Source organism: Amphiprion ocellaris, chromosome 21, assembly GCF_022539595.1.
Source record: "Amphiprion ocellaris isolate individual 3 ecotype Okinawa chromosome 21, ASM2253959v1, whole genome shotgun sequence".
In the NCBI taxonomy this organism is placed as follows: domain Eukaryota; kingdom Metazoa; phylum Chordata; class Actinopteri; family Pomacentridae; genus Amphiprion; species Amphiprion ocellaris.
The window spans coordinates 8,130,743-8,154,657 of NC_072786.1; the positions used below are offsets into that span (position 1 = coordinate 8,130,743).

The 23,915-nt window shown below is 42.7% G+C and overlaps 1 long non-coding RNA gene across 1 annotated transcript in view; it reads right to left on the reverse strand.

Annotated features, from left to right (window-relative positions):
• Positions 1-20,465, reverse strand: part of LOC129347867 (uncharacterized) — a 129,633-nt gene extending 109,168 nt beyond the window's left edge. The window contains exons 1-2 of the long non-coding RNA XR_008600171.1: positions 20,391-20,465; positions 13,157-13,204 (exon numbers count right to left, since the gene is read on the reverse strand). This is a non-coding gene — a long non-coding RNA (uncharacterized LOC129347867). The remainder of the gene's footprint in view (positions 1-13,156; positions 13,205-20,390) is intronic.
• Between the last annotated feature and the right edge of the window lie 3,450 nt (positions 20,466-23,915).

Genomic DNA, 23,915 nt, shown 5'->3' on the forward strand with positions numbered 1-23,915 from the left:
GTGTCAGGAAAGCAGGGAGAGAAGGATAAAATAAGGAGAGAGAGAGAATAAAGAGAAGAGAAAGAGAGTTGGATAAGACGGAGACAGCGAGGGAAGATGCGTGTATTTAGTTTTCATTACACCGCCGGCTTGAAGAAGATGGGGGAGGAAAAAAATGTCCTTGTCAGAGCGAGAGTCTCTGGAGGTGCCGGGGAGGCGTGCCGGTGCCATCCGCTGACACTCAGCTGACAAATATGGAACCCCTCAAAATAGAGCAGTTCATGCTTGAAAACAATGGCTTATGAATAAACAACAGGGCCTGAAAATCCAGCTAATAAACAAAAAACATACCACTAGGGGCTAGAAGGGACAGGCATGGTCTCTATTAAATGCTAACAACATGGACCAAACATGTATTAGGCCTAATGGATGAGTGGAACCAGCCAAAACCTCCCTCAATTCTCAATTCTTACTACAAAAAACAAACCAATTGCTACAAATAGGGGGCCCTAATCTCTTTTCCAGATCCTGCGAGGGCTTTAAAGGCACTGATCAGAGGCGAGGCGAAGGGTGCAGTGTGGCTGGTAAAGCACCTAAGTGAATCTCAATGATGATGACTTCCATTCATGGCTTTCTGTGGTTTCAATTCCCAGTCCATACCACATGTACCCCAGCCAAAGTGTTCTAACATGTTGACAAGAAACAACGGCTCTCTTAAGTAACAGCAGAAACATATTTTTTATATAAGAGGATGTTAAAAAAAAAAAGAAGAAGAAGAAGAAACACACTTTTAGATCGGGTTGTGCAAAGGACAGTGTCAATAATTAATCCTGCCAGCTTCAGTGTACTCATCATGTTTTTAGAACCGGAGATGCTGTTAATATGTAATGCGCTTGCAAAGATGCTTCCCACCATGCAAGTTTTTTGTGGCAAAAAAAGGGAAGAAATCAACGTTCATGTCCCAAAGCAACCTTGCATCAAGCTCAGACTGCTGCTGTCAAATGTGGGGAACGTTTAAAATGGATTACCTGCTGTTAGTGGGTTAATAGCTAATCAATACCTGGTCCATGATCTTGTGTCATGGTCAAGTCCCGGTGGGCTAATCCACCTAATCACATACAGTAGACAGCTGAGGGTGAAACAAAAAAAGTGGGAAGGTGTTAAGAATCTATATATTGGAGATTTAAGAGGCTAAAAATTATCTTTAATTAGGAAACTACAAGTCATGACAACTACACTCCTCAAAAATGGATTTCTAAGATCTTAAATCAAGTGAATGTCATATCAAATATGTCTCTTATGGCTACATAACGAGCTCTGACATGGAAAATCTACAGCTGACTTTCGCTTCCAGGAAAAGGCATGTATCACAAAGTTGACTACAAACCAGTGCTGACATGTTATCTCAGCCTACATTAGGTAAAATTGCTTTTAGGGGGACTAAAATCAATAATCAAACCGACTGTTTAGTATTCAAGCAGATCCGGTTAAAGCTCAGAGCGGAATGAAAGGAACATATTTGGTCGGGACTAAGAGGAAAGTTTGCAGAAGAAGTTGTGAGCCTGCATTCACTTATTAGGGATTTTTTTGGCATCTGCGTGGAAGTGGAGTAGCTCTCTAAATGTTGAGAGGTTAACTAAGGCATGTCATTTTCAGAACATAAAATTCTATGCAATTCTGCATTAACATTTATGCCCAAAAGCTATCTATTATTAAATATAATTTGCGAATGATGAGCTGAAAGTGACATTAATGGCAGTAACAAGATTGATATACTTGGATCCAACTCAGATAGAGGCACATGAACACTCCCGTGCACATGCATGAGCGCACACACACACACACACACACACACACACACACACACACACACACACACACTGTCATGTCCATTACTTCAGAGGACATTACACTGACTTCCATTCATTTACTAGAGACCATAACTACTGCTTGCCTAAACTTGTCTTAACCTAAAACCAAGTCTCCACTCTAAAGTGATTAATTATTACACTGCAAAACATCCTAATGCATTTCAATTTCACATTCAAATTGAAAGTGAAGTACAAAGAATTTCCTTCAAGTAACTACTTTCATATGATTTAGGAAAATTGATTTATGAGGATAATTGTTTACATAATTCATAAGATGATTATCACATTACGGCGCATAAATTATGCCACTTTAATCACGATCCAAACCCAGCACACAGCGTCTGAGGTTTATTTAATATGCATTACAATCATAAATCAAAGTAAGCAACACTAATTTTGACACGCTGTAGGACTAATCACTGTCTGGATTCTATCATCAAACAACGGATGCATGTTCCCGTCTTAACCAGAGCCACAGAGACACAAGGAGAAATCAATAGGAGAAAATCAATTAGAATGTGTTTGCATGTATGGATTGACACCTTGAATCATCAGTGCTATTGATCCCCTCCGCTGTGATCTTCATAAAACCCATTTGTTCCATCTAAAGTTTGCATAATCAGCCAATAAGTTGTTCTTTCTGCTCGGTTTGCATAAACAATGGTGGATGGCTCATAAAGAATACATTACAGGACTTAGTGAAACATATATTCCGCATATTCTGCAGAGGAAAACAAACATTTGAAAACTCACGCAGGGAGAATTGTTTTAAAAAAGCTACAGCTGCTGGGTTTGAGGGTAAAAATGAGCAGATTTGTTGAACCAAACTGACAAACTGAGTGATGACCTAGTGCTAGACTGCTAACCGTCCCACCCTAAAACAAAAAAAAAAAGCCCCCATCAACATCCTTGTGACTGAACTGATTGCAGTTAATTATAAATTATGCAGTCATTGTGGGCCCACAAAAGAAGACATCCCCACTCTGCAGTCAGATGTAATTACCAAAGTCAGACGCACTGCACTGTGTGTGATCCGTTCCTGACAGCCAGCGCTGACTGATGACCTTCCTGGGTAAAGACTCCCTCGGTTGGGTCGCTGAGCACAAGACACACCCACTCCTCCCCTCCTCCTCTGAGCTCTATTCTAAACTTCTTTCCTTCCTCCAACTGGTAACATCTTCACACCTGCTAGGAAACCCACATGACCCCCCGAAGCTTTGCAGTTACGGAGCTATTTACAGTGTGAATCATCAGGCCGCCCGTGGCTTGTCCTGCCTATCACTCACAATCAGGGGTTTATCACTGCACGCTGCTATGTAGGGCAAAGAAATATGACTCCCCATCAGCGGGTGGCAGAAGGGGTTGGGCTTTGGAGTAAGGAGGAAGGGGAGGAGAGGGCTAATTTGACACAGCTCGCTTGGCTTGCCATAATTGCTCCGTCACTGTCAGTCCTTGAGAGGCCTTCTCGCAGTACAATTTGGACGCAATTACCGGCCGTTTACCAGTGGCCGTTATGCCCGTCGCCCCGTTCCCCCCGTCTCCCTCCCCCGAAACTCCGCCTGTTCTCCCCCGTTTGGCCGGTGGCTAGGATATGCCATGCCTCATCAAACGCGGATGCGGCCCATTAATGAACACTGTTAGCATTTCTCTTAAACTTCTCCTGCCTCTAATAAACATGCAGTGTTCCATGAAGGAGCATTGCCATCCTCGTGACATGATATTTATTGTCTCTGCTGGTGGGAGGAAAGCGAGGATGGGAGGACAGAGGTGAGGGAGGGGCGGGTTTCGAAAGTGAAGAGAGATATATCAGCGGTGAGTAGGGGGCAGGAAAGAAGGGAGGGCGGGAGGGGAGGCGTACAAAGACAGATGAAGAGGGAGAGATACAGAGTGGAACATCTCTTTCTGCCGTCACGCCATTAGCGGCGACCACCGGCCATAAACACTCACCTCGGGGCGGCGTCGCACTTTTGCAATTTGCACTATAAACACGTCAACTCTTTGTCGGAGCTGATGAATTCCTTTTGTGCAAAACTGATTCCTTAGCATAAAAGAAACAGAAATGCAGTAAATAAAGTACTCATTTGCAAGTTTGTATTCCTGCAGTGGTAAAAATTTCCAATCTACATCAGGCTAACAAATAATAAATAGTGTTTATAGAGAGAAACAGTTGTAGAGAAGTGACAGAAGATTTTTTTAAACTGATGCTTTAGCAAAAAAGAAAATGCATTAAAAGAGATGCAAATCAAAGGCTGAGATGGACATTTGCCAGTTTGACGTCCTGCAGCTACTTCATAGTAAAAATTTCAAATCTGCATCAGGATAACAAAGTAAATAAAAGTGCTTCTATGGAGAAAAATTTGCAGACAAGTGGCAGAAAATTCTTAAAAACTGATGCTTTAGCAAAAAAGAATAAGTAATATGCAATAAAAGAGATTCCAATTCAAAGTTAATACAAATATTTGCATGTTTGTGTTCCTGCAGCTGTATCAGGATCACAAGTAATAGACAAAGTGTATAGAGAGAAAAAGTTTAAAAAAAAAAAAAAAAAGTGGCGAACACCAAATTCTTTTAACCAGTGCTTTATGAAGAAAACAAATGCCTTAGGAGATGCTATCAAAAGGTTAAGACAAAAAATTTTAAGGAAAAAAACTCAGTTTCTACAGAGAAACTGTTGCGGATCAATGATTTCAATTAGAATGCAACCCGAACTACAAACATGTGAACACTACTGCAGAATGCACATAGAACAAGCAAAATTTTTACCATTTTAAGTTAAACTACAATAAAAACGATTCCGATTGGCTTACATGGCAAACATTAATTGATAAATTTCAAGTTCTGAACTTGTGGTTTCACTACATTTCCTTGTATACTCACACAAAAACACACACAGGTTCATGCTCGCACAACAAAGTCACACTCAGCAGGTACATGATATCATTCCTCTGCACTCTGACACCTGTTCTGTTGCCACACAACACAAGCAGAGCGCCAAACAGAAGGCACAGGGAGGGGGAGTAAATAAAAAAGCGTGAGAGGCTGAGAGAACAAGGAATCAACAGCAGCCAGGACACCTGTGGTGACCTAATGGCGTCTGTGTCCTCTAAAGAGCCTCTCATTTCCTCCTCTGGCCCTGGGGTGGCCACTGCAACTGAACAAGAGGGGGTGGGGTCACCATCTATCATTGTGCACCTGCCTCCGTTTCCTATTCTCAAGTAATTACACACCCAGCGGATGGGGCGGACGGGTGGTCACCGTGGCAAACAGATGCAGGCTAACAGACATACATAAACCAAAGCATGCAGCTCTTAACACACAAATAAATATGAATGGAGACAACAATGTTTTAAATGCATTCAAAAAAAGTGATGATCAAGCATCAGTTGTCAGCTGTGTTGTGTCCCCAGAGACAAAAACTCCAACATCGCCTACTCCCCCCTCCTCTCTCCGCACCTCTGAGACCTGCAGAAATTAATGAAGCCCAGTGCAACTGCAGTCAAAGGCACAAAATGGCCGCTCATTAATAGCCCGCTGTCACTGAGGCCATTATGACACAGCTAGATATTAGAAATCAGTGAAGCTTTATTCTGGCGGCCACTGGCGATAAACAAAAAAAATAAATGATTGGGGAAAAAATACAGTATTTTCCAAAAATGGTCAAACAGAGCAGAGCACATTTGATGTTAAAATGTCTTTGTAGTGTGTTTCTTAGTCTATTTGCATAGCTTTAAAATCAGCATGAAAACAGCACAATGCTTTTCCGCGTGGCCGTCTAATGCAAAGGATTGTAAAAGCGAACCAAAAAAATAACAAAGGGGACGCAAGCTCAGACAATCTCACATACAGTAACACATGTGCATGCACAAACTCAGCGCGCAAATAAGCCAGACAACAAAGTAAGACTTTTCATGTCTCTGTGGAGATAGGAGCTGGCATCGTACTAAGTGTTTGGTTGCTCACCGAATAAACTCATTAATTTGCTTAATTATAAAACTGCCTATCAATTTCTGCCCCCCCCCCCTCCCTGGGAAATGTTCAGTGAAGCTGTGCAACAACATAACACATTTAGAGGCTATGTTCTCACTATCACATTATAAACAAACAGAAAATACACCAGGGCCTGATTAAAGGCCTTTACACTACAGAGCCGCAGCGAGACTAAGAGAAGAGACGGTGTTTGTTTCTCTGCTCACAGATGAAATTGTTTCAGCTTGTTTTTGACAGCTACAGCTACAGACATGCTGGCTATTATTGAGGGGGGTTGGTTGTAATAATTAAAGAACACCACTAACCTGAATAAATTAATGCTTCTGCTGTATGTGTGTCCAAACGCGTGATTGTGTGTGTATGTGTGTGCGTGTAAAAACCGCATGTTCAAACAAGCTTTGTTCGTCCTGATTAATGTTTGTTTCTCGTACTGTTTGTGTTCATGTGTGTGTGACTACTTGCCGGTATGATAAAAGTAATGGATGCTGTATTGTGATGCAGGAGCTGTTTGCTGTCTTCACATGACTCACAATTCTTATCGCATGAACACAAATTAAAAGTTTTTAAGCACTTTGCTTTTCTTTTTTTTTTTTTATTCTCTGAGAGCAGAGCTTCTTCTTAGACCAAGAGTTTGTAAAGTTACTGCCAATACAGTGCTGAACAAGTCCTACATCCAACATTTACAGGATATACAACCAATGCACAGTGCGACATTTTGTCACTTAAATTCGACTCATAATAGGCAGTTGTGTGTCTTTTAGGGGATCTGAATGCACAAAAACAACAAAAAAAGATGATTTACTGTTGAAAAATTAGCGTATTTTAATGAAGTTACATGCATCAAGGCAACAGTTTTTATTCAAATGTGAATCTGCTGAAATCAAACCAAATATTTTACCCTATAACACCTTTTACTTCCGTTTAGAAGCAGCTAGGCAACCTTCTAATCCATATTGGTGATGCAGTCATGCATTTAGCCTTGATGTTGCTAGCACAACTGTGATGCCAGGAAAGATGATAACATATGCACCTGCAAAGTCTGCCCATAACTTAGCTGTATGTATGAGCTACTCACATGCACACACACATGCACACACACATGCACACACAAAAAAGCAGGAAGGGTGGGAGGCTCTCGTCAGACAGGATAAATCCCATTATTTGGCCCTCATCCCAGAGAGTGAATTGAGAGTCAAGTAGGATGCATGTGGTAACCACAATGAAATTACAGCTGCTGTGAGGCCGAGCGCTGCTAATGCACCCCCATTGTGTCCTCGAGTGCATCTAAATAAGCAGGGGTAAAAGGCAGCCTGCACTAGGGCTGCCAGGGTTACAGGGTGTGTGTGTGTGTGTGTGTGTGTGTGTGTGTGTGTGTGTGTGTGTGTGTGTGAGCAAAATGGAGGCCCTGTCTGTGATAGAGGGCTGTATTTAGGCCTAATGATGGGTAACCTGCAGGGACCACCTGATGCAGTTTTGTTGTATGTGGGTTTGTGGGTGTAAGTGCTGCTGTTTATGTGTGCCTGGGATAATTCTCTTGTCCCATTTTTGGAAAAAAAAAAAAAAAAAAAGAGGAAATGATTCACTGTCTCTGTGTACCTGTAGCTCAAAGCCTCCAAATGCAGCAGCATGACAGTGACACCAGGCAACTTGAGCCTTCTGTGGTATTTTTATCTGTAATAAACCTGTAGATGGTTTCTTGTTTCATGCAGAAGTAAGCCACAGATCACAGGATTTTGCACCGAGACGAAGGGGAAATACCAGCCACAGTCTCCAAGCAGGACATCAGCTGGGTGGAAAAGAACGAGGGAAGAAAGTAAAACACTCAAACTGTCAGCTGAAGATGCAAAACAGAGATCCGGATCCATCCATTATGAATGAGATATGTTTGAAAGGTGCAGGCCGAATGTGAACAGTGAGGAGGAGGAGGACATTCACTTACCCTCCCATAGCCTGCGAAGCTTAACCCTCTCGCAACCTCCCCTCCTCCTCTTCCCCCTTCCCCTCGGCACAAGCTCTGGTTCATCAACAAAAGCCTTTGTACAGTCAACAGGGCTGTTTTTATTCATGTTACATTTATCCTCAGAGCTGTCCATCAGGCGCGGCGGGGACGGCTGATCTAAAACAGAGCCTTACACTCATGACAGGAGGATAGAGCCGTAACTCTAGAATACTAACCTCCACTGTTATTTGGCCCGCAGAGAGATCGGCAGAAAGAGAGAGAGATACACATCCTAATGACAACTACAAACATAGACATACCTTTGTTCCAGCTCTATAAAACAGCGGGCTTCAGTGGGATTGCTGCAGCTTCCATGGGCCCAATCAAACTTGTGTTATTTAGACTTCAAACCTGGCCTCCGCAGAGAGACGGCGAGTGAGCTAGGTGTGTGTCTCCTGCTAATAGCTGCTAGCATGATTCGGTTAAGCTGCTTATTTCTGACATAAATAATGCATCCAGACAGATGCGCTTGACTTTTGTTGAATATGAATCGCTCGCGTGATTGACACCAAGGTTTGTTGAGCGCCGAGTTGATTCTACAGTCTCACCTTTGGAAATAGGCCTGTCTCATTTAATATCCCCTATGTTAACATAATTATGACAACCAGCACTGATTCATGCACGTGTCTGTGTAATATCCATGACAAAATTAGGCTACTATGTTTTTTTTCAGGAGGAGGAGGAGGAGGCGGGTGTAGGGAGCAGGAGGATAGATTTTTTAGTAGAGTATCAAAGGCAACTAGATTGTCGGCCTGTTTAACAGCTAAGCCAAATCAAATCAGAAATAAGAGGACTATCTCCGGTTTAATTCTGGATACTTTCACAAGACACCCTACTTACCCACCCACTAACTCTGGCCCCTCTTAGCCCCATTTTTTTTTTTTTTTTTTACAGTCATTGATTCCAATCAATCAACGCTAATTAAGCAGGCACCTATACACATATATGTCATATGCTAATAGGGTAATGATATGGGCATTTAGTTGGTGCTTTAATCTTATGCTACTTGCAGCTAACACATAATGACACTCTCTACTCAGCCATGGGAATATTTATAAGAGACTGCTGAGAGCATGTGGACACACACACACACACACACACACACACACACACACACACACACACACACACACACACACACACACACACACACACACACACACACACACACACACACACACACACGCTGCTACTTCACATTGCCTCACTGTATTAAACCTTATTTACAAGCTAACAGCTATAACCATTACAGATACAGTGGCGGAGAAACCGCATTAGGTTCAATGGGCCAACAGCGTGTAATCCAAAACAATAAAATGTAAATTTGAGTCAATCTCACACGGTTAAAAAAAAAAAAAAGGCACACATGGCTCATCTGCAAACAGATGAACATCTCTGTGATACAAGATGCCCCCATTGCACCCGATGCCCCCTTTTCTTTTAAGACCTTGGCGCATCAAGGAGGGAATGTTCCTCATTTCATTTCTTTTTTTAATCCCCTTTCGGTGTTAGGTGCTGTGGATAAATGTATTGCTGGCTCCTTCCTTCACCCTCCCCATCCGAGTGAAAATTAGGCTGCTACTTCACATTGCCTCACTGTATTAAACCTTATTTACAAGCTAACAGCTATAACCATTACAGATACAGTGGCGGAGAAACCGCATTAGGTTCAATGGGCCAACAGCGTGTAATCCAAAACAATAAAATGTAAATTTGAGTCAATCTCACACGGTTAAAAAAAAAAAAAAGGCACACATGGCTCATCTGCAAACAGATGAACATCTCTGTGATACAAGATGCCCCCATTGCACCCGATGCCCCCTTTTCTTTTAAGACCTTGGCGCATCAAGGAGGGAATGTTCCTCATTTCATTTCTTTTTTTAATCCCCTTTCGGTGTTAGGTGCTGTGGATAAATGTATTGCTGGCTCCTTCCTTCACCCTCCCCATCCGAGTGAAAATTAGCACAACAAAATGGCTCGCAGACAAGAGCAGGCAGCAGACAGTGGATGTTTATGAATCCATAGCTGGCCAATGAAACTTATCACTTTCTTCCTTGCAAAAAAAAAAGTGACAATCCTGAGCTTCTTAGTCATGCAAAAACAAAAATTAAAGCATATAGGTCTGTCTGTGTTTGCTGCAGGCTGCTGCAGTGTTGCTTTACTTACTTTTTTTTCTCATTGCCATTTCTGCATTTCATGGTTATTAGACAGCGCAGAGAGTCAAAAGTCACGATTCAAACATGTGACGTCATAAACACACAGTATGCTCATTCCCCCCCTCCACCCTGCTGAGCCAGCAGGACGCCTCGGGCCGATATACTTTTTCCATGACAATACTGTGGAGAGGTTCAGGAGGAGAAAGAGATGCTGAATCTGATCCAGCAGGAAGCACTTCACCGACCGCGCTGAGTTGTTATGACTGAGTCGGGCGGCGGAAAGACAATTTGACGGACAAGAGTTCAGATTTACTTCGATTAAAATGAACGCTTCATTGCAAATATCCCGTATGATGACACACGATGTTCTAAATGATTTAGAAAGGCCTATTTCCTTAATATAACAGAGAAAGATTCACTGCCGTTTGGTTCGTCAGGGCTTGGATAGCCTTATTTCCTGCATGGAAACCGTTTTTTTTTTTCACAGAGAAATCTAGACAACCGGCTTCTCGATGCAGCATATAAGATTTAAGATGTTATATGTCTGGGAAGTAAAACTAACTTTGACCTTTGTAACATCTGCACTGTCGCATTCTTTCTGAATTCTTCTGCTTGTTTGTGCAAGATAATGGAAGAGTAACTGTAAGATCATCATCCGACCTGCAAAATCCTAATTAAAACAGGCATGTCAAAAAGTTTCCTGACTTTACGTGCACCTAAACTAATCACACGCACTGTCCTTGCAAGCCCTTACTTGGGTCTTTGTTGCTGATAACAACCTGCCTCTGTGGCAGCTCATCTCCTGCGCCACTCTGTTGTATGATATGCAGAAAGAACCTAAGGTAAACTCAGTGATGTTTGTAAGGGAGTTCTCTCTCCTACTCCCAAGCGATAATTATTTGATCTTGTTTAGTTCATTATTCATCTTGAGGGAGCCGGTTGTGACTTGTGGATAAATGCCATATGAAAGGCATTGTGCGCCGAGGATGCATCCTCACTTTTATCCTGGCTCCCAAAACAGATCAATTAGTAAAACTAAACAGTAAATTATTAATCACATTGCTTTGTGTCCCTGTTCCATCACCGGAAGAAAACAGTTCATTAGAGAGAAAGGGAAAAGCGGGGAGGAGGGAGGATGGCAGCGTGATTGAGAGGGGCTTTAAACCGAGCTGATGCTGTGTGAACATTTGAAGAAAAAAGAGGGAAGAATTATCAAGCGTGTCCATCATTCCAGGTAACTTCCAAACCAACCAACCAACCACCCACTCTCCCCCATCCCACCCTTCAACCACTTCATGGTCCCTCCTAAAGTGACTCATAAAATGGGGTCAAGCAGTGGAGGACTTCAATGTCACAGCCATCATATATGTTGCCCGTTGGGGTGCGTGTGATTAAAATAACACACAGGGATGTTTCATGTCATGGTGAGCAATCAGACCATATTTGCAAAAATATTCAGATCAGATGAATTTTAATGAGGTGTACACTCGAGGGGGATACCGCTGCCAGAGCGCTGGGGATAGAAGGAAGCAAAAGGCCCGTCCCCTTATTTGCCAGAAGATAGCAAGGTACATAAACTTTTTTTCCCCCTCCTCTTACCCTTAGATGGAAGGGAAAAAAGAGGCAGATCCAAATTCAGGGGTCCACTCAGTGTTCAGATTGCTCTGCTGTTCTGAGTTGGGCAATTTGAATAAATTATTCCAGAAAAAAAGAAAAAAAAATCGCTCAGTGGGGTTCATTTTGTGAGAAATTATATTTTCGCAGGAAAGGTTAATTTTGAAGGGAGCTTGAATGACTGGGAACTTGGGGAGGGATGTTGGTGGTGGAGGGTGGATGGTGGGGGGGGGCTTGCAGAGGGAAGAGAGGCAGAGAGAGAAATGGGAGGGAGGGAGGGAGGGTGGTGGTATGAGGCAGGGTGGGGGGGTCTGCACGGGAAGCATTGGGCGTCAAGGAAGAGAAGGGGCGAGAGAGGGGAGGGAGGGGAGGGAGGCAGTTATTAAAAGCGATTGCATTGCCTCCCAGATGTCTCAGGAGAGCAGAATCAGTGGAGATGTTAAACCTTGCTTGACACCCCAGTTGGATAATTGTGGGTGTGGGAGCTAATCAGCGGAAGATGTCTCCTCAATTTAAATCTTGTCAGTTAGTGAAGATTAGGCCCTCCTGTCCCGGCCACCATTAGCTTTGTTGCATGTCAATGCGCCGGTGAGGGTGTCCGCCTGGTCCGGCAGCAAGGGTAAAAAAGGCGAGCGTGATGGAAACCAGCAGATTTATTCCAGCTAAAACCAGTATGCCATCTTCGAAAAGAAAAAAAAAAGAAACCATATAAGGGGGGAAAAGGGAATTTATGCAGCCTTTTTGAAAAAGCATTTGTTACTACTGACCTAACAGGGGGACTCTGTGGAATAAGAAATGTAGTGCGGGGATGTGCTCCAGATTTTTCTGCTAGAAAAACAACGGCGCGGTAGTTAAATATGAACATAAACTAGAGACTGAAGGAGAAAATTATTTGTGTGCATTTGCGTAAAATACATAAAATTAAGGGGAATTATAATTTCAGTAAGATGGACCGAAGTCATTAAATGGAGAACCGCAGTACACATACTGTATGTTAAAATGTAGCGTTAAGGGATAAATGTGGGCTAAAGGAAATCATTGGATCCTGATGTTAAGGCTATTAAATGACTAATAATCTGTGACAGTGCGATCTCATTAATAAAAATGTAAGGGTATAATTTTAACCGTGGTTAAAAGGGATGGGGGTGGAGGTGGCTAATTCAAAAATGCACTGTAGTGCTTTTTACAGCTCGAGTCTGGCTGGCTGCAGGCCACGGCTTTGCATTCCCCCCATGGTAAATATTTGTAACAGATTTTTCCGACGAGCACAATGGCTCCTTTCACTAAAGCAGGTCCCATAACCTCGGAGCAATCGCGAGGTCAGGGCAAATAAACAAGGCGGCCGTGCCAAGCTGAGCAGCTCCAGTGATTCCTGGGCCGGGCCTGCTACATACCGGGCCCTCTGCTCTCTGCTGCTCACCACCGGAGTGCTGACAGATGTTTCAGGCTCAGCTAAAAAGGAAAAAGGGGAGACCGAAAGAGAGAAAACAAGGGCGCTTTCCTCTCTTTCGACTCGCTTTTCCCCACATTTCCACATCTTCTCATCTTACCTCAAGTGCGTCCAGGTTCCCGGTGCTGCCTCCGACACCTTCGGACACCTAAAATACAAATCCACAAGAATAATAAAGACAAAAACTCTGTATAGAAGCATTATGTTCCACTGTGTGCAAACGGTGAATCAGGTTCTAATTAACAGCTGCACTGCAAAGCTTCAGGTCGAGAACAGTTTTCGCTTTCGTCTGCAAATGCACACACATCCAGGTACACAAAAATTCTGATGTTTCAATATCACTGTCTCCCAAAGCCCCCAGACCGCTTCTGTTCAGCCGAAGCCATTCGCATTAGCAGCCTCAAAGAAAGGAGCTACCGCTGGCTGCCACGAGGTGTAACAAGTTCAAGGCCCCGCTCAGGCCCGAGGCGGCAGACGGTAAACAGTTGTTACTGGCTGTTTTCTGCCGAGCCCAGACAAAGCCTCTCTGTGTGAGGAACAACAGCTACAGCTGGGCTGAGCGGAGTGAGACATCGATCCATAAGCTCGTTCCTTTACACCCCTCCGAGCACTCATCTGGCAGTCAGCAGGAGCAGCAGCGCATGCCAGAGCTGGGCACTGCACTGCACTGCAAAAAAAAAAAAAAAAAATCCCCCCCAAAAATAAAAAAAATCCCTCTTAACCAGCCGTTTAATCTGATGCTGAGTCTTCAAACCTTATAGTTGTAAAAATACGAGGGCTAAAAAAAATAGCTATCAGCAGTCGGTGACGTCAGGCAGATGGGGCTGTGTTAAAAAAATGATAGAATAATTGCTTAATTGCTGAAACAAACAGATTTCGAAGCTCACTGCAACACACTAGAATACACGATATCAATCGATTGCTTGTCTTATTGTGTTATTTTTATCATTTAGTGCACCACAATAATAGCATATTTTAAAAAAGGCAATAAAATATGAATTAAAAAATACCAATATATTAAAATATATATATTAACATCCATGTCGGTATTCTCTTTAAATCACCCTGGCCGAGAAGGGCCCGGTTAAAAAGTATCAAAGAGCGGAGACAAGAGACTGGCGTTTAATCTAATCTATGTTCTAATAGTTGGGGAGACATTAATTATTGATAAGGCCGGCAATTGATTGGTTAATAAGATAATGTAATTGAGAAATGAAAATCATCAGAGTCGAGTGGGTGTGTGTGTGTGTGTGTGTGTGTGTGTGTGTGTGTGTCGACTCCAATCTTGAGCTGCATGGAGGGGTGAGGCTGTGGGGGGGTGTGTGGGGGGGTCTTAGGGGAATGCCCCTACATAGGCTTCCATCATTACTGCCACACTATAAAAGCAGAGTGGTGATTAAAAGAACTTGATTGATTTGACTCTCATTGGGATAAGCTGTCCTCTTCCCATCACTGGGCTCCGCCTGCAAAAAAAAAGTCTGTATATATGTATAGATGTACATGTGTGCGTGTGTGTGTATATGCATATATAAATGTGTGTGTTCATGCAAACAATGAAATAATCAAGCAAAAACGTCTGCAAATTTGTGCACATTTAAAGCTTGTAAGTGTGATTTTTTGAGTGAATTACAAACATTTTTGTCCACCTTTGCATGTCATTTAAATTCACTTATTTACAGATGTGTGTATTCTGTGTCGACATGCACGTGTGTACAGGTATGTGCGTTATATAAATGTATATACATGTGAGTGTGGAGCAGCAGCCCAGCAGGAGGAAGCACATGTGTGTGTCCGTGCATGTGTGCGACTGTGTATCCATGTCGTCAAAAGGTGGCCCCACTCCCCTAGTTTTCACTCGCCTTTTGTCTGCACTCTGTACTGTACTCTGCTGCTCAAACACACACTCTTACAGACGCACACAGACACACACTCTCAGCTCTAACCCACCCGGAGAAAACGGAGACAGACCCTGCCCGCCTGACACAAAAGCTATTGATTTTACTATCTGCTGCAATGAATGATCTTCCTTAGCCAATTTCTGAATTTAGAAATGAGTTCAATACTAATAATGATAGTGGAAAGATTCTTTAAAATGTTAGAGTTGAGACGAGAGAGAGAGAGAGAGAGAGACAGAGGAGGGGTGAGGGTGGGAGGAAATTGAGAGGACAAAAAGAAGAAGGGGAGAGAGTTGGGGAAGAAGAAGAGGAAGGAAGTGAAGATTTGTGTGTGTTTGGCTTTAGAAAAAGAGAGGATATGATTTCTTGCCATGGGTGAGATTAAATAAAGATGACACCAATGATTTTAACAGTCTAAATTACTACATTCTACCCTCAAATACAATTACTCTTATTTGGCTTTCCTCAATGGGCTGAGAATGGAAGAAGTTAGTGGTGGGATTTGTCTCCCTTTTTTAAAAAAATTTTTTGATACTTTTAACAACTCTCAACTTTCATACGAACAGTTTTCCTCCACCTATTTCCCCCTCCGCATCGCTCTTGTGCTTTTTATGACGCAATTTTCAATATACAGCATTTTGTGAAGCTTGCTCCCTTTAATCCATTCATGTATTTCATGCGCCATAAAGACGCGACTATTTCGGCTTTCTATTTTGCGTGGCGGAAATCTTCCATAAAATAAAAAAACAGGCACATAAATATTTAACGTGGCCTCTGTTTAGATGGGGGAAACTATTTATGTCAAATTAAACAACAGATATGCACGGAGTGGCTCCAGATTTCTTGCAATATTGTATTTCTGGGCGCACATTATTTTCCCGGTTATTCGGGGAAAAAAGTGCCGTAAAACATTAGGAAGTGCCGTGTGGAGATCAGGGGGAAAAAAATGTGTGAGATATGTGTGTGAGGAAAAAATTACAGGTGACTCTCTATATATGTCTATCTATATGTGTTAACGTTTGCATATGTGAGCATTAGAGTCTCTTCTCTCCTGGTCTTTTATATGGGCAGGCAGGCGGCGGCTTGGTGGGGTGATGTGTGTTAATCAGAAGCCCCGTGCCCCGTTGAGGTGTTAATTCAACCCCCCTGTTAGAGAGAGGTGTAGATTAATAGATAAGGGAGGTCTGAGCGAGGGTCAACGCGATACGGCCCTGACTGTGTTCGCCCGCTTGTCAGACACCTGCCTGGATTAAGCCGCTGGCTTCTCTCTCCGTTGTGCGCAGGTGAGAGGTCAATCATTTACCCAGTTCACCGGGCTCTCGCTCAGTTTTCCAAGGTGGGGTGGATCTGCATAAAGGCTTTGGCATCTGTATGCTTCGTGGGGTTCGTCTGCACGGGGGGTCGAAGTGAAACATGCCGGATCCGCCGCAGAGGATTACGGTAAATATACTTTGAGACTCTGGGAGAATTTTTATTTATTCCTTTTCTGAAAGATTTCAACTCAACGGGATTTTTTTTCTTTTTTTATTATATTTCACTCTCTTCAGGAATTTTCTTGGACTGAGAAGATCCTCAGCAAACAGGGAAAAAAATATATAAAAAAAGGGGGGTATAAAACAGGACGGGGAGGAAGGAAGGGGGGAAAAATGCATGAAACATGAAACTCTGCAAATTTGACTTATAACAAGCAAAATTACACCCTGCTGTCATTTAAATTATGGCTGCCCTCTATAAAGGTGTCTTTTAGGTGCATTAATTGAATTCGGCACTATTTCCCAATAATAATCTGTAAAGTTCAGCCGTCCATCCTTCATGAGATCCCTGCCGCGTACCAGAGGAGTATCTATTTCAGTGGCTTAATTTATTTTCATGATTCGCCGATAATGACGGCCATGCAGGCTGTACATCAGAATTAACCTTCATTTCACTGAGGTATATTACGATGACAGTCCCCGACACATTTCACCTACACAAAGGGCATTCTCTCCCCCCTCTCTCTCTCTCTCTCCCCCCCTTCTCTTCCTCTCACTTTCTCCCCCTGCCTCCTCTGTCGCTGCCCCTGCTGTATAATCATCCTCGGCAGACCAAGATTGTTTGATAGCCGATTAATTTTCATAGGAAATCAAGTGGCCAGCTCTTTCTCTCTATCGCTCTTTCTTTATTTCTCCCTCTTACATCTCGTCCCCCACCGCCGCCACCTCCAAACACATACACTCGCTTCTTCTCCAACAATGGCGTACAGCGCTTGTGCTTGGTGACTTTTTCTGTCAATTAGGTATTTTATTTAATCTCATCTCACTTTTTTTTTTCTCTAATAAATTGCATTCCTCCCCTCCACGCCACCACCACCACCTCCCGCCTTTTTCTGATATCTCCGGCGTGGTTAATTTATTTTGGACGATGCCGATGTAACAAAAGTGCTGTAAATTAATCAGGGGACATCAAGCGAAAGGGGGTCTTTCGCTCGCTCTCAGTCTCTAATTTCTATGCAAACCATTAAGTGTCAGATATAGATTCCACCATTTGCTATGGTCTCAGTCAAAAGATTTCATTAGGGACCTGACGTCACATTTTGAAGGCAGCGCCGGATCATTTCTGTCCTATTTTCTCCCTCATGAGCTCTTTGTTCTTCGCCCCTCTGTAGGATCCTGCCACTAAAAAGGCCCCTATGCAAATGACAATAATAGATTTCGCTAAGCACCGCCGCAACGGCATGATAGCCTATTTAGAGAGAAACCAAAGAAACATTCAATTTGTGGCATTAACCAGGGCACATGCAAAGGTTGCCAAAAAAGTGATTAAGAAATTACAGAATTGGTCCTCTCTGCTTGAAGTTCTCTTTCTCTCATTTTTTTTTCTCTTCCTTTCTCATTGACATGGCATGTGTAATGAGGAGGGCTGTTAATTAGAATATTCTGGAGAGGTGAGCCCTGCTGGAGCTGGCAGCCAGAAGACTGATCTCTCTCTCTCTCTCTCTCTCTGTCTTTTCTGTATTATTTCTTTCCTCTGTCATAAGGGCTTGGATGCAGAACAGACAGAAAAACAGCTGTCTGATGACCAGACTCTCTATGGATGTCTCTCACTCTTCTTTGTGCGAGCGTGTGTCTCTCAGATGAGCTGTTCACAGCTCCTCTGCCAGCAAATAAATATAATCAATCTCCCATTTACATACAAATAGGCTTCTCCCCTTCATCCTAATAATCTGCACAGCATCCTCAGAGAGCGAAAATAATATTCACTCCACATGGCAATTTCATATTTACCATTAGATGGCTTTATTGATTGTTGTTTTTTTTTTTTTGCCTTCTTCTTCCTCTGATAACATTTTTTTCCACTTCATTTTATTATAGGATATTGAAGGCATGTAGGGCTGACATGGCACATACGCTTCATTATTTCCTGCCCAGGGACGATTATGGTTATTGACACTGTCACGTCTCCCGGCTCGTCATCAGTTATCGCTGCTTACCGCGGCGAGATCCAGGAAGCTGCAATCCGGCGGTGGTGGCGGCGGAGGGGCCACAGGCGTTCGGAGCATTATCACGGGCGTTTAATGGGTGTAAACTACAGGGGCGCCTGCAACGTGTGCGTGTCGCTAATGTGGCTCATTCCACTTTGTGTCATGTCGATGATGGGGGTGACCGGCGGGGCCCGGACTGAGTGTCAATCCCACTTTGGACAAACAACCCTTCTGTCAGTGTGATCACTAGCGCCAGGGGCATCCAACACATCCATCATACACAGAGGGAAGAAGAAGAAGAAGAAGAAGAAGAAAGCAAAGGAGAAACAGGAGAGAGACAGAGCCGCAGAAACTTATTAAATACTAATTACTTATTCCTATCTAATTAAAACTTGTCTAAGCGGAAATCTAGATAAAATAGAAAGAAGAATGCTGACAGGTTTGTGATCTTATCAGTGTAGTGTAGGTCTCTTAAAAAAGAAAAAAAGATCTTAAAGGTGCACTGACATTGTGATCCGGAGTTGGTTTTGCTTTTCTTCTGCTGCTTTGACACATATTTCTCCCCACTGTGGGGTAAATGTCTCCAACTTGATCGCTTGTTTGACTGTCGGATAATCTTTTAGGTGTATGAATGTAGGCAAATCTCACTCGACTTACAATCAGTGATGTGTTGTACGGTGACAAACACCACTGCAACATCTACTGCATAATAAAACACGTGCTGTTAACATGCTTTGTGATGAGTAATTTAGCCGCCGTGGCTATTCTTAGGGGCCGCTATCAATAACAACATCTGTTAGCCGAGTTGATCTTCGGAGCACAACTTGTCACATAATTATCTTGTCACTCGTTAGCGTGATTACGTTCACAAATAGGACTCCTACACTTGGCTGGATCGTGTAATTTCTTATTTTCCCGAGCACGAGGAAGAAACCGTGGAGTTCGAGTTACAGTTTCCCCAAGATTCCCCCTACGTCATGTTAATTAGGTCTTAATGACCATTACTGACTCATTAACGGACATTTGGGGATTGTGTGGAGCCGCACTGACATCTAAGAAATCAAATACCACCCCATCAATGATGTTCAACCATCTGACTATCCAAATGAACGTCTGCTAGGTTTGCGATTAATTACCATGCATAACTTTAGATCAAAACCACAAGCATGTTTCCATCCAAATATTGTCAAGGTGAGGTGTTGTTTTCAGTGAGCTCAGAGGCTTTGGCAGGACAAATATGATGTGTTTTGAATAACGAGCACTTTTCTGGAGCATGAGTAAACATGAAAACATTTTAAGGACGTGCAAAACAACCTTCTCTACCCCCTTTCTAAGAACTGGCTCAGCTTAAAAACCGATTGTGTAATCCTGAGTTTCCTTGGAGATGAAACGCAGTCAGATCAAGTCATCCCAGCATGCGTGTGTGTCGTCTAAAACAAAAGAGACGGCGGCGAAGAAGCGCTGAGTGAAGGTACGGTAAAAGATCATCAACAGGCGCTTGACAAAGTGGTGCAATTAAGATGAATTGGGATCTGAGGAAATGTTTGTCTGAGGTGTAAACACGCGAGTCAACAGCGCTGGAGATGCGACGGCAAGAAATAGATCATAGCGTTTAACAGCTTGTCATAATCAAACGAGATCATTAAAAATGCAGAAATTCCACGGGAGATTAGGCTCCTGTTGTGGGGGGAAATTGGACATTTGTGTTGATAAGTGGAGAGAAAACAAGCTTTTTCATTGCAATCTCACACTGTCTACCCTCACCCCTTTACGGTGGTATAGAGGGCAAAGAGGGTCAGACACAAGCAGTAATATGTCAAACTGAAGGCCACAAATTATCCACTAGATGGTGGATAAATACTGCTTTTACAACAGAGTAGTGCTGTGAAAACTTGTGTAATGGATCATTGACAAAACTGAGTCAAATACTTGTGAAAAAACAAGAATCCTGAGCTAAAAGTCAATACATTACACATTACTTTGAGAGTCAGAATCGGTGTCGCAGGATGATTTGCCTTCTCGCCACCAGTCATGGTCATGATCGCCTCCTGCACCTGGAGGAAAAGGAAAAAAAATGAACAAAAACTGTCATTCAGGAATTATGGTGCTGCAAAATACGTATGTTCTTTGAAGTCCTTATTTCAGCAAAATTATATATATATACACTATATATGTTTAAAAAAACTTTATATCTAATTAAAATGATAACTGCATTCTCATTTTTCAAACTCTCATATCCTGAGGGCCAATTGGGATGAGTGCTTTTTTCCCTCCCCTCCCTCCCCCCATGCAGCTGCAGCCTCCCCCTCTCTCTCTCTCTCTCTCTATCAGTCTGTCTCTCTCTCTCTCCATCTCCCCCTTTTCCTCTCTGTCTTTCCCCTCTCACTCCACTGTGGCTCAGTGAACTGCTCCTACAGCAATATCCCATCATTACCATCTCCCCAGCTGAGCTTCAGCCAGCCATTATCATGCGGCATTATTAATCTTCTTGTCTTATCAACTTGCAAATCACAAACCATTGAGCCTTATGGCGCGGTTTGGGGTGCGCCGTTATTCATTTTGTAGGTCTACCTAGCCTCCGAGTCTTTCTAATCACCTGACGATTGTCACTCTCTTGCCGTCGCCCTGCCCTTCTCCTGGCCCCGGTGCTCTGTAGCACTGGAAAGGATCCAAGGGTTTCACTCCATCTTCAGCCAAACCTGTGCTAAATCTACTCTTTCTTCCATTCACCCACTGAATTTTACATATCCTGTCTCGTTTTACGTACTTATTTGCACCAAACCTCGATATTTTTGTCATTTTGACCAATATTCTAGCATTGCAGACATCAAAAATTCATACTCTTTACTCAAAATTACTCAAAATCTGACATTTACTCATAAAAATCATAATTTTGCCATTTTTTTATTGAACATCTATAATTATCTAACATTTACTATAAAAATCATAAAGTCAGCTTCTAAAGTAATATTTTTAGGTTAAGCTGAAATTACCCAACAGCGTGTAAAATAGTCTAAACTGACTCCACCATCAGTAATAATAATGATAATAATCCAATTTATCTTGCTGTAATGTAAAGCTCTGACAGGTGCCAATCTGCATAATAAGCACTTTTTGACACTTTAAGTATATTCTGACGATAACAGTGGTTTTACTTAAATGCAATACTTATTTTAGACTGTCATATATACTTTAAACTTTGACCAAAGTACATTTCCACCCATGATAACCAGCACTGCTCCACCACCACAGACAACTGTGCTCTGTATTTTTAATTTCTAACTTCACAGATTATTATATTGAGTTTTTACTCTACCTCTACAGACTCTCCAAACTAAAAATATGGTGCATGAAGCATTTGAATAAAATACAGCTGTGCTTCTGCGAGGAGTCAACAGCAAGTAGGATTAATTTTATTAATAGGAAAGCATTAATGCTGGCCAGGGCTGACCCCACTTCCTGACACATACATCCACCATGTTCCTGTCATCTCTGCCTCTCCTGCTCTCCTCGCTGATATTAGTATTCGAGGGATGAACAGAGTGGAGTAGAGAGGCAAAGAGAAGGAAAGTTTCTTTAAAGACACACCATTGACCCCTGATTCTTGCTCTCACTTGAGTTTGCTTTTCTTCAGGGCTAAAATATTCACCCTGGAAAATGCGGTGTGGCAATGGCTATGCTACTTGAAAAAAAAGTGTATCTAAGAAAACTGCAAGGAATGTGTGTTTCTCCTCTCTCTCTCTGTGTGTGTGTGTGTGTGTGTGTGTGTGTGTGTGTGCATATCTGAATTTGCATTTCCTTTGAAAACTTTGCATGATGAATCACCATTTTCCCCCCATAGCTCATTAAGCACCATACAACAGGTACTGAGCATGAAATATTTAGCAGAAGACAAAGTGTTTCATGTGCTCCTATGGACCCAGCTATTACCCAGGCCTTTCACATAACATCCGCTAAAAACAGCCTCCCCTTTGATCTTCATTAATATCGTTTGGTTAAATATTTCAAATATGCTTTCGTGTGTTTGATTAACATCTTTCAGAATTATTCAGTAAAACAGAAATTAGCTCTGAATGTTCAACTGCTAATGATGAAATTGCGATTACCCACCCGTCACGATGAAGCCAATGGCATTCGGGAAAGAGGGGTAATTTTTTATTTGATCAGTAATATATGGCAATGCATACTGGACAGTTCATGAAACTTCATGTATCAACTTCCCCCCATGCATTCAAATATGTGCTTATAAGCCCTGGGTATTAATATTCGTGATGGGTGTATTTTAGAGCACATTTCAGAGCACTGCGTGCACGACATTGTAATTTCCAAGCTTATCTAATCAATTCTGCAAGCTCCATCGGCCTCATATCAAGCCTTGTGAAAGAAATCAGCTCAGTAGCACCTTCAGAACACTTATAAATAATGAAAAACAGCTTTTAAAAAGAAAGAAGCGCTTAAGGAAAAAAACTGTTGATTAGAAAAGTGCCTTTTATCCATGCCTTCAAATCTTTCACATTCCGAAGATGCGGAGGACTCCGGGCAAACCACGACGAATAAAGTACCCCTATCTGACCAGAAAAAAAAAAAGAAGTATTAATTTTTGAGATAAAAAGTGCTGACAGCACAGAATGAGCCAGGTGGTATTTGGATATGAGCTGGGAAGATGAGATGAGAGCCCAGAAGATCGCTTTCATCTTGTGTATGGAGTTGTCCTTGAAAACTTCTCTGAACTCTGTGCTGTCTGGAGAGCACCATGTTGCTTGTCTTGGCATTCCACTCATTTATCTTTCTCTGTGTGCCGAGTCTGCCTGCGAAACTCTGACATGTCTAAACCAGTTTGGCCAGGGTGGTACGGGTCAGTCGATTTGCCAGATGACTTAGTCATCATTTACAAGCCGTATGTGCAGCCATATTGTCTGAGAGAGAAAGTTGAAACTAAAGAGCAAGGACGATACAGGGAAGAGGGGAAAAAAAAGAAAACTTTTACATGGTTAATGTAATGTGTCCTATTTTGTCATGCTGGTGCTATGCAGGGGTAGGTGGAAGCCAGGCGGGGTGAGTGAAAATACAGAGTTTTTATGCCCATCTATAAATTAGGAATGGTGGGTTGATGAGCAGTGAAGGAGAGTCGTGTCTTAGAGGGGGAGAGAAAAGAGACTGTGCTACTATAGCAGCCAGATGATACATCACACACACACACACACACACACACACACCCACAATGATACACTGAGGTCTTGATGACAGTTATCCTGTTAGGCTGTTATAGAAAAGACTGCTGGGCAACACACACACACACACACACACACACACACACACACACACACACACACACACACACACACACACAGCTGGCAGGCACTGAGGCCCTTGTGCATCTCCTCCGGTGAGGATTTGCATTCTGCTCCTGGCAGGTCGACCGACAAATTGCCCAGGCAGCCGCGGGAGACGGAGGCTCTGGCTGAGGGGAGAGACGCTGCTCAGAAAGTGCCTCATCCGTCTGA